Here is a 12,343-nt window from a genome sequence, read left to right on the forward strand (position 1 = left end):
TGCCCGGCTCCACCCACCTTGAAGGGTCACCCCATTACACAGGCATACCAGGCTGACCTGTTAAAGGACTTGAGTGTGGGCAGTAGTCGTTCTCTGTTGAAAAGCAGTGTACAGCATATTACACGGTGCCCGTCTGTCTTCAGTGCCCTCAGAAGATCCAGGCAGCCAACCCTGCCGGAGTTCCAGGGCGCAGCGATCTCTGGCAAGCGCTTCTCTCAGATATTACTCAGAAACATAGCAGTGCTAATAGGCTTGCAACCTCTACGGAGATCTCTTGAGCGGTCGTCCCCTGCCGGTCTGCCGCTCCAGGGCACTGAGCTAGTGGCTCTAGGTGCATGAGGAAGTTTTCGCTGAGCTTCGCCGAGCCACAGATTTGTCTCCCTGTGCGACCAGGCAAACGGCCCGTGCCATCGTTCGTTCTATGTCAGCTTTAGTAAGCATGGAGTGGCATCTCTGGCTTAATTTGATGGGCATTGAAGAGGCATTTGTCAGTTCCTTCCTTGCCGCACTCAAGGGGAGGATGCATCTGCACCACATTACACGGTGCCCGTCTCTCCTCAGTGCCCTCAGGAGATTGTTCTGCCAACCCTGCCAGTGTTTCAGGGTGCAGCGATCTCCAGCGAGCGCTTCTCTTAGTTACTGCCCGAAACGTAACAGTGGTAAGAGGCTCGCTACCTCTACGGAGGTCTCTTGAGCAGCTAGGGATGCGCCGGTACTAGTATCGGTACCGAGCGGTACCCGGGCAAATTGAATTTAGAACTGATCATCCTTATCCCCTTGGAGTGGGGACTTTGGAGTGAATAGGGCATGTGCGTGCCATTAAGTAGTCGTTACCCACATAGCAAATGACATCTGGCCCAGTTGTGGCCCACATCTTCCAAATTCTTCTGGCCCACATACCACATGGAATGACGGCGATGACTCAACCTGAGTGTGGTAGCTAGAAGTCAGCCACAATCGGGCCAGACATGGGCCAAATCTCAGAAATGGCATGGGCCACAACTGGGCCAGACATAAGCCACATCTGGGCCAGATCTCAGAAATGGCATGGGCCACATCTAGGCCAAATCTAATTATCATATATTAAAGAAAATACTCAAATAATCAGTCAAAAGTAGTTTAATAAATATAAAATATTTCATGAATACATTTAATTGTATTAATTGTAATCAAAAACAGGAAACAATACATATTCTAAATACATATTATATAAATAACAAATATAAAATAAAAACAGGCAGGGTCCAGAAGGGGAGGACTGCAAGAAACCAAGAAGGTAGTCCAAAGAAAACAAATATTTATAAAAAAAGGAACCGATAAATATAATAAATACATTATATAAATATATACACAATTAAACAAGCGGAGGTCCAGAAGGGGAGGACTGCCAGAAATCAGTCCAAAGAAAACATTAGACAAGGTCTACATATTATGAACAAGGTCAAGCAAGTGTCACTCAAAACCAGGAGAATTTAATAAAACAAGCATAGAATCGGATCTATAGTTAAAAGAACAGAGCAAGGCAAAAGGGCAGTCTGTTGAACAGGCAGGGCGAGCGAGTGTCAGAACCAGGAGAATTTAAACAAATGGAGTATCAGATCTATAGTTCAAAAACAGCAAGGCAAAAGGGCAGTCCGTTGAACAAGCAAGTGTCAGAACCAGGAAACAGTCAATTTTTTTGTCTTGCCCGACGGCCTCCATCCCTGTCTGCGGAAAGCTGCAGCCATCTCTTTATCCAGTTTTCTACTTCCTGGTCTGTTGCAGTGGAAATCAAACGGTTTCTTCTGACTGCAGCTACAATGACACATGACCAACAGTAAATAACCAAATTATTATTATTTATTATAAAATCTAACATTTATAGGGAATTGTTTTTTAGCTGACACCAAACAAATAAAACACAGTAGTTAAATTTCAGAAAGCCATACCATTAATTTCAGTTTTCAGAGAGGTGTCTTTGAATGCTGCTTTTCCATTGATTCCCCTCCAGTTCATTTGCCGGGCCATGTCGTTTGATAGAAGGAAGCTCAGAATCCGCCATACACTTTCCTTTACTGTTGTGCCTCCCCTCAAGGCTAATGTGTTTATCTGTAAAAAATAAATATATGCACAAATAAAGGAACAAGCAAACATCATACTTCATTAGAATGTTCAAAAACGGGGTGGGCTTTTACCGGTCAATATAACAGTTCATTTGAAATTATTTAGCCTATAAAAGGAGAGTAGAATAACCGTTTCTGTTTTGAAGTGCAAAAGTGAGTCCATCCATGATAAAGTGCTCCACACAGCTCTGGGGGGGTTAAAGGACAATTCCGGTGAAAAATTAACCTAGAGGTAATTAACAGATGGTTACGGAGTCGATTGTTCCCTGGGATGCGTTTTCATGATAATCGAATGTAAAGAGTTCCCACTGTGCAAAGTTACGTCCAGTGGACGTCTTTTTATGTCTTTGCAGACGTTGAAAAACCGTCCACTGAGGAGCCAGAATGAAAGTTTTTATGACGTCTTCTGTACGTCCGATTTAGACGTTCACAGAACCTCCTTACAAGATTAAAAACTAGTTCAAAAGTGGTCAGTGGAAATATTTCAACATCATTTAAGGTTCATTTAGACATCATTTATACTGTTTCTGGACCAAATCAACAGTCTCAGGATGCATTAGATTTAGATGTTATTTCAAAGTAATTTCCAGACACTGTGTTTGTCCTAAAATCAAGAAAATAAAATAATCTTAATGAAATAATGAAATAACTGATGATTGAGACATTAAATCTCTGAAGATCTCAGCAGAGGAGGATCAATTTACATCATTTACATCAACATCATTTGACGTCACCATTGTGGTGGACAGTGTTTGGTTTAGTTGGGATCTTGGTCCTCATACTTCTTGTGTTAGCTTGTCTCTGGCTGTTGTAACTGTGTGTTATAAAACACTCTTATTGTGTCAGAGAGCAGTGAGCTCAAGTGCTAACATCTTGCTTTTAATCGTGATTAAACTTTAGCACAATAATTTATTAATGTTTTGTTGCAATTATTTATTTTCATGGACAGACACTTTGAAAAAAAAAATGTACTTATTAAGAAACACATCATGTAGTCACACACAGACATCAAGATTGTGGATATGCATCACATCAATGGTGACAATTAAAACAAAAAAGTCTGGAAAATAAGGATGAGTTTGTGATATGAAGCCGTTTTGATTGTCACCATTGTTGTGATGCATATGCTAAATCTAGATATCTGTGTGTGAGTTCATGATGCTTTTGCTCAAAATATTTCAAAAGAATGCATTTTGTCCAACTTCAAAATAAGTATTTTGCTCTTGGTGCCTGTACTGTAGAGTCGAAAGGTTTAGGAGATATATACAAACAAACAACACTTATTTCATGACCTCAGATACTTGCAATGTGATGATTTTATCATCAACAACAAAGAGCTGATAACACCTGAGCTCTCTTAAATTTGTCTTTCTTTGCTACAACAACAGTGTTTCACAAACACACAGTTATAACAGCCAGAGACAAGTTAACACAAGAAGTATGAGGACCAAGATCCCAACTAAACCAAACACTGTCCACCACAATGGTGACTTCAAATGAATCAAATATCAACATTTAAACCTCTGTTAATTCTCAATAAGAGCTTCTCTAGATGTCTGACAGAAATAAAGTCAATCTAATGAGTGAAGCTGATGAAGCTGTTTGTGGAGATGTTTGATCCTCCTCTGCTGAGATCTTCAGAGATTTAATGTCTTTGATTTGCAGTTGATTTTACCACATGCTCAATCATCAGTTATTCCATTATTTCATAAAGATTATTTTATTTTCTTGATTTTAGGACAAACGCAGTGTCTGGAAATTACATTGAAATAACATGAGTCTAAATCTAATACATCCTGAGAGTGTTGATTTGGTCCAGAAACAGTATAAATGATGTCTAAATGAACCTTAAATGATGTTGAAATATTTCCGCTGACCACTTTTGAACTAGTTTTTAACCTTGTAAGGAGGTTCTGTGAACGTCTAAATCGGACGTACAGAAGACGTCAAAAAAAGACGTCATAAAAACTTTCATTCTGGCTCCTCAGTGGACGTCTTTTCAACGTCTGCAAAGATATAAAAAGACGTCCACTGGACGTAACTTTGCACAGTGGGAACGCGTTAGTTTCGTGCGTAAGTAATCAGTAACTTCGTTATTTAAAAAAAAAAGTAATCCGTTATTTTAAGGAAAGGAAAATCCCGACTGCAGCCTGCTTTTTGTCAGACAGTAGGCCTAGGTCTACTGTTCCACCTGCGGATGTATCAGCGGAGCCGAAGCTCTGTGATCGTAAAGTCAATGGCTGTGATACGTCTGTGCCCTGCGCCTGACCCTGTGTGTGTGTGTGTGTGTGTGTGTGTGTTTTTTTTTTGAACTCCCGGCAAGATGGCAGAGAGGACAGCGTTTGGTTTATGGACTGTGTTAAAGCGAATTTAGGCTTGTGACTGTGAGTGACACTTTAATAATAATTCGTTCGGCTATTAAGCGATTTGTCATTTGCCTGTGTGGCAGTGAAGGATTTAATTCGGTTTGTTATCATTTTTGTTTGACAGGCAGCTGTTAATTTCTGTTAGATCGTTGGCTGGCTGGTTGTTCATCATTTCTAAATGGATTTAAATCTGCAAGCCTGTTTAAGGTTGTGTTTACAAGTAAGCATACTTGTACTTTGATAACTGCATTATTTAAAGTTAAAGAAAAATCAGGAGTTATCTTGTGGTGCTCATAATATACAGTAGCCTAGGCTACCCGGGCTGGGTAGGTGCGAATTTTGATTAATAATATGTTCTGTGATAATAAATAAATAAATAAAACGCCATGTGGAATAGCCTATTGCTGACTGTCTTTCCTGTTATTGTTATCCTGCAGTGCTAATTTAGTCGGATGACTGACGTTATTCATTGTCGGGAGTCACGACTTCTAGGTGCATTTAAAGGGGCCGGGGGCTGTGTCTGTCATGTGTGAGCCGCTGCAAACGGCTTTTAATTTTTGGTAACGCATGAGTACTCTAACGCGTTACTTTTATGAATAGGTAACGCTGTATTATAACTGATTACTTTTAATTGATGGTAACGTAGTAACCTAACTAACTACTTTCCAAAGTAACTATACCCAACACTGTCCGTAACCATGTGTTAATTACCCCTAGGTTCATTTTTCACCGGAATTGTCCTTTAACAAACCCACTGGGAAAAGTTATGTCCAGTTGACGTCTTGTGGATGTCTTTTTATGTCTTTGCAGACGTTGAAAAGACGTCCACTGAGGAGCCAGAATGAAAGTTTTTATGACGTCTTTTTTTGACGTCTTCTGTACGTCTGATTTAGACGTTCACAGAACCTCCTTAAAAGGTTCAAAACTAGTTCAAAAGTGGTCAGCGGAAGTATTTTCAACATCATTTAGGGTTCATTTAGACATAATTTATACTTTTTCTGGACCAAATCAATCGTCTCAGGATGCATTAGATTTAGACTCATGTTATTTCAATGTAATTTCCAGACACTGTGTTTGTCCTAAAATCAAGAAAATCAAATAATCTTCATGAAATAATGAAATAACTGATGATTGAGCATGTGGTAAAATCAACTGCTAATTAATCCCGCTCAAAGTTAAGATTTCTGGGTCTGCTGGGCGAGGGCAGCCCCAGCCGTTGAGTAGCTCCTCAAAGAGAGTGCAACAGAAGCAGAGCGTCTCGTGCCCCCCCGCAGAGAGACTGGAGGGACGAGGCGGGACACTCTCAAGCGTGGTCTTCAAGGGGCAGGGCTGATCTGAGGACAGTCATTGCCGCCAAGCAGGCCGCGTCGAAGAGGTCCTGACGCCAAAAGTGTCAGGGCTCTGAGGGTGGTCCCTCAGACTTGAGTTCTCCTTACTTGACGGTGCCCTGTCTCTCCCGGTGCCCTCAGGGGTCCATTCTATTAACCCTGCCAATACAGGGCATAGAAGGGCCCGGCGAGTGTTTTCCAGAGGGACGCTCACCCCCTCCGGGGAGGGCCTTGGAGTGTTCAGACCAGTCGTTCCCTGCCGGTGTGCTGTTACAGGGCACTGTGTCTGTCACTCACAATATTCAACCAGAGACCAGCCTTGAGAGGTAGATTTTCTGGAGGAGTGGAAAAATCTTCCCAATGTGTCTCATTGAGTCCTGCACACAGTCGAGAGAGGTTATGCCATTCAATTCAGGTCGCCTCCCCCTCAGTTCAGAGGGGTTCTAACCACAGTGGTGGGCCCCGAGCAGGCGCTGGTCATGGAACAGGAGGTAAAAACTTTGCTGCTAAAGGGAGCTATAGAACGGGTTCCTCCCCTCAGCAGGGAGTCAGGTAATTGCAGCCATTACTTTATCGTTCCAAAAAAAGACGGGGGATTGCGTCCCATTTTAGATCTGCGTCTCTTGAACCGCTCTGTAGGGAAGCTCAAATTCAAGATGCTAACACTCAAACAAATCGTGTCACAAATCAGGTCCGAGGACTGGTTTGTCACGGTAGATCTAAAAGATGCTTACTTCCACATATCGATCCTCCCTCAACACAGGAATTTTCCTGAGGTTCGCTTTCGGGGGCGAAGCGTACCAGTATCGGGTTCTTCCGTTCGGTCTAGCACTGTCACCCCGAACATTCACAAAATGTATGGATGCTGCTATAGCTCCTCTGAGACTTCAGGGTATTCGCATTCTGAACTATATCGATGATTGGTTAATTCTAGCTGAATCGGAACACCAGGCAGTTTGGCATCGAGAGTTTGGGGTTCAGGCTCAACGCCAAGAAGAGTGTACTTTTTCCACAACAGAGAACCACTTTTCTAGGTGTAGTATGGGATTCGACGACGATGCAGGCACGACTGTCACCTGCTCGTATTGCTTCGATTCTTACCTCTGTACGTCAGGTCAAGCTAGGCCAGTCACTCACTGTGAAACAGTTTCAGAAACTATTAGGTCTCATGGCAGCAGCGTCCACGTGATACCTTTTGGCCTCTTGCACATGAGACCGCTACAGTGGTGGCTCAGATCAAAGGGATTTTCCCCGAGGGGACATCCGTTTCGCACGATCTTGAGTTCGCGACGGTGTCATCGCGCCCTGATCATGTGGAAAGATCCTTGGTTTCCTTCTCAAGGTCCCATGCTGGGAGCTCCTTGTCGTCGCGTTATGCTAACGACGGATGCCTCTCTCACGGGCTGGGGGGCGATCATGAGTGGTCGCCCAGCTCAGGGTCTGTGGCAGGACCATCATCTCTCGTGGCATATAAATGGTCTAGAAATGTTGGCAGTGTTTCAGGCTCTGAAACACTTCCTCCCAGACCTGAGGGGCCACCATGTTCTTGTCCGGACAGACAACACATCGGTGGTCTCTTATATAAACTATCAGGGGGGACTGCGTTCTCGCTCGCTTTTCAAACTTGCACGTCAGATCCTTCTTTAGTCCCAGGGGAAAATTATTTCGCTGAGGGCTATTTATCTCCCGGGGTATCTGAATCAGGGGGCAGACATCCAGTCGAGACAGGGGCCAAGGCCCGGGGAATGGAGACTTCACCCCGAGGTGGTGGAGCTTCTGTGGGAACACTTCGGTCGCGCCGAGGTAGACCTATTTGCTTCCCGAGAGACATCACACTGCCCACTGTGGTTCTCTCTCAGCCATCCAGCCCCCTTGAGGTTGGATGCCATGGTGCAGGCATGGCCGAGGTCACACCTGTACGCTTTTCCCCAGATTGCTCTGCTCCCGGGAGTTCTGGAGAGGGTTCGCCAAGACAGGCTCAGTCTTTTGTTAATAGCCCCGTTCTGGCCGGCCCGAGTATGCGGACCTAGTGTCTCTCCTCAACGGCTTTCCCCTGGAGATACCGGTCAGGAGAGACCTACTCTCTCAGGCGAGTGGGTCGATCCTTCACCCCCGCCCAGAACTATGGAGGCTGTGGGCTTGGCCTCTGAGGGGGCCCAGATCATACAATCTGGTCTCTCGACTGAGGTTGTTGAGACCATCCTCCATTCCAGAGCTCCCACCACAAGGAAGCTTTACGCTGCGAGGTGGAAACTCTTCACTTCCTGGTGTGGACAGCGCCAGCAGGACCCAGTTAACTGCCCGGTTGGTACAGTGCTGGAGTTCCTGCAGGACCGTCTCTCCACAGGGTTATCCCAATCCACACTGAAGGTCTACGTGGTGGCCTTAGCTGCTTACCATGCCCCTTCAAGTGGAGGTTCTCTTGGGAGACACCCACTTATATCTCGCTTCCTCCGTGGCACCTTGAGGCTGAGGCCAGTAGTACGTACAAGGGTGCCATCCTGGGACCTGGCCATCGTTCTAGAGGGCCTCTCCCTAGCTCCTTTTGAGCCCATTGAAGAAGTGTCAGAAAGGTTTCTTACTCTAAAGACTTGCTATCTCGTCTATAAAAAGAATTGGAGATATTCAAGCACTTTCTGTGGCTCCCTCGTGCCTGGAATTTGCTCCTGGCATGGCTAAGGCTTTTCTTCATCCTAGGCCAGGATATGTTCCTAAGGTTGCTACTGCGGTAGTTAGACCTATTGTACTGCAGGCTTTCTGTCCTCCTCTTATTTTGATGTCTGACCAGGAGAAACTCAATTTGCTTTGCCTAGTGAGGGCTTTAGATGCATACCATACGGTATGTCCATAGAGCTGCCCTGTGGAGAAAATCAGAACAGCTGTTTATCGGTTTCGGGTCACCCAACAAGGGGGGTCCTGCATCTAAGCAAAGGATGAGCAAGTGGGTGGTTGAGGCAATCTCACTTGCGTGTGAATCGGCAGGCCAGCAGTCACCTTTGGCTGTACGGGCCCATTCTACTAGGAGTATGGCCGCTTCTAAAGCTCTTATTGCTGGTGCCCACCGCACACATTCGTCAGATTTTATAGTCTTGATCTTAACTCTACTACTGGGGCGCAGGTTCTCTCATCAGCTTGTGTTTCCTATCCACACTACGGGAACTGGCTCGTATGGGGACGTGGTTATTGGCGTTCCCACTGCGAGTTCACGCAGCGGTAGTTCCTGAAGGGGATCGTCCTGGGTTACGTATGTAACCCTAGTTCCCCGAAGGGAACGGACGCTGCGTGTCCTGCCATACTCTCAGCATCCCCTTGGATCGCTTGCTTCAGTACAGTCAAAGCTGATGCGGTTGTGATTCTGGGGTGCTTTATAGTTTCCTGGTCGATGACGTCATTCTCTGTGACGCTCACTCTCGCCATTGACTGATTTCATTCATGCTTCAGACGCACTATGCCGGGGGCGTTCCCACTGAGAGTTCACGCAGCGTCCGTTACCTTCGGGGAACTAGGGTTACATACATAACCCAGGACGTTTTATCACGTGTGACGAAGCCTTTACTGCGACAGCTCCAGCTCTCCGACGCGCAGTGTAAACGTCAGCATCCGAATTCACTCTTTTTTCGTTCACTCCTTGCAGATATAGTGCACTCAAACGCCATACACTATTATATAGGAATTAGTGAATGAGTGAACGGTTTCAGACACAGCTATAAACATTCTTAGCTTAAAAAAACCACATTATAATCTAGTCATTTTAAGCCAAAATGGGGGTCAACCTAGGACAAATTGCAACAGAATCAAACTCAACTCTGAGTAAAGAAAAGCCCTGAAGAATCCCATTGGGGATTATACATAAAGGAAGTAGTACTTTAAACCAGCCTTTATTAATTATCATTGCAGAGATGGGGTTTGGGGCTGGGTCCGTGGGACCGTTTCTGGGGGTTCACTTTTTATTTTACCTTCCTTTGTCTTCTTACCCCTTCTCTCCTGTTCCCTCAGAAACAGTCCCATTCCCAAACCCCATCTCTGCAATAAAGGCTGGTTTAAAGTACTTCCTTCTATGTATTAATGCTCATGGGTAGCCTAAACAGGTTCCATTCAGACCTTAATATCAAGTCTTTTACAGTTATATGCCAACAAGACTTTCACCTGGCTATATAGCGGTGCGCCAAAATATCGATATGGCGATATCTCGCGATATTTTCTCCCGTGATCGATTCTCGATGCGCTCTTGCCAAGTATAGATCTTAAAGGAGAACACCGGTCATTTTTAACATTGAGCTCATTTTTTTGTAAATTTGGAGTGCTGTCAATACAGAGAACAATGACAAAAATCAGTGTTGCCTACACAGTGTTATCCTCTTTTTAAAATTTGCACCCTGTTGACTTCAATGGGGCACGTTTTAAACCTGCTTTTACCCTGTTAACATCCTTGATGTGTCATTACAAGTGCACAGCCAATGTGAGTGTTTCCTTAAGAGTGAACGAGCTGAATCTGACTGCAGTAGATGTGAAAGATATGAAGAAAAATGAAGTTAATTCGGCCAGCGCTCATCTGTATTTACATCCTGTTTTCGGTCCAAGTCCATAGTAGTCGATTGTCGAGTTAACGCGTGTGATCATAGGTAACTAAACATATGCGCGTGAACTTTCTTAAACTAGGTTTTTCTTTAACCAACAGATGGCAGAAATCTACACCTAACACTTAGATCAATATCCAGAAACATCTTATATTTAATTTAAATAATCATTTAAGTATTTTTTCATAAAAAATGTATATTTCACATGCAAGGTAATGGTATAGTTGAGGAATTGTGTGGTAAATAGGTGCCAAACTACTTTGTATCTCCAAAATCACAGCATTACTGTATAGATGAGATTAAAACAAAAAAAAAGGATATATTATCTTTATTATTAAAAATGTATGTTTTTTTTTACAATCACTCTATAAACTTTGGGGCCATATAGACCCCAAATGCACTGAGTGTAAACAGGAAACTAAGGACATATGAAGGTTAAGTGATGCTTAAAAAAAAAGACAACTTACCTTGGTTGAAATAAGGGATGGTTAGAAGAGAAAAAAAAGAAAAGAGGATGATGCAAAATCTAAAAAAGGAAACAATAAAAAGAATATATTACAGGTAATAGGGCTGGGCGATATGGAGCAAAAAATATATCTCGATATACGATATATATCTGGATATCTTTACAGGAAAAATAACCCCTCAAAAACTACTGCAAAAACAAATATGCCAAATACCACATAGTCGTTTTTTTTTTATTGAAGTGCAAAGAGGTAGGCAGTTCATGTAGGAACAAAGTGCTTCTGCGACATAAAAAAATCCCTGTATAAAAAAATAATAATTTAACTGTGAAATAAAGGAAGAAATAATATATATTGCCTTTTCATTCAAAAATAAAACAACTCAACTCAAGTTAGGAAGTGCATATAGGAACAAAGTGCTTCTGCGACATTTAAGATAAAAAAATGATTACATACCTTGATTACATAAATAATAATAATTTAACTGTAAAATAAAAGAAAATGCATATTGCCTTCTTTATCTTGTTATCTGTGTAGTGTTTGTAGCGTGTGGAGTGTTGCGAGAGCTAGTGGGTTTAGTGGCCGGGATCCTTAGGGGCCGTTCACATGTCGCACCTAAAAAAATGCATGGAAAAGGCGCGTCGCTTTCTCCTTCTTTCCAAAGCGCTTGGGCAGTTGCGCTCCTGAGGCGTCTGACGTTGCTAAGCAACCATCAGCTGCGATCTCCGTTACAACAAGGAAATTTCAGCAATGGATTTCCACCACCGAAAAACCCTTGCTGTAACTCTGCTACAAGATTTATTTATGAAGAAAAGTGAAACAAACTGCAGTGTTTGGGTGCACCCCATTCTTCAAAAACCACACTGGCTGCATGGCGCAAGCGTCTCAGCTGCATGGCGTGTCCGTTTTTAATTCGGCTCCCATGTTAACAGGTTAGAGCTTGCAGATTGCCTGCGTGAGACGCAATTAAGTCGTTAATTAAGCATTGCTGTGCCTTTTTGACCAGGGTGGAGGTGTTAAGGGACCAGATGAGGTCATCAGAGATGTGGATGCCAAGGAACTTGAAACTGGACACACGCTCCACTACAGCTCCATTGATGTAGATGGGTGTGTGTGCATGACTCCTAGTCCGTCTGAAGTCCACAATTATCTCGTTTGTCTTCAGGGTGTTTAGTTCCAGATTGTAGGTGGCACACCACACAGCCAGGTGCTGCACCTCATCCCTGTAGGCTGACTCATCATCATCCTTGATCAGACCATAACACCGTGGTGTCATCTGCAAATTTGATTATGGTGTTGAAGCCTTAAACAGGAACGCAGTCATGGGTGAATAGGGAGTACAGGAGAGGGCTCAGTACACAACCCTGTGGCACGCCGATGTTCAGGGTGATGATAGAGATGGAGAGTCTGTTAGTCAGAAAATCTAGAATCCAATTGCAGATAGATGTGCTGATTCCAAGCTGGCTGAGCTTGGAGGGGATTACTGTATTAAAGGAAGATCTGAAA

At 43.7% G+C, this 12,343-nt stretch overlaps 1 long non-coding RNA gene across 1 annotated transcript; it reads right to left on the reverse strand.

Annotated features, from left to right (window-relative positions):
- Positions 1–1,377: 1,377 nt before the first annotated feature.
- Positions 1,378–2,384, reverse strand: LOC132160353 (uncharacterized). Its single transcript, XR_009437976.1, has 3 exons — positions 2,233–2,384; positions 1,929–2,088; positions 1,378–1,794 (listed from the first exon to the last, which is right to left on the reverse strand). It is a non-coding gene; the product is annotated as an uncharacterized LOC132160353 (long non-coding RNA).
- Positions 2,385–12,343: the final 9,959 nt, after the last annotated feature.

Source organism: Carassius carassius, chromosome 16 (assembly GCF_963082965.1).
Source record: "Carassius carassius chromosome 16, fCarCar2.1, whole genome shotgun sequence".
Lineage (NCBI taxonomy): Eukaryota > Metazoa > Chordata > Actinopteri > Cypriniformes > Cyprinidae > Carassius > Carassius carassius.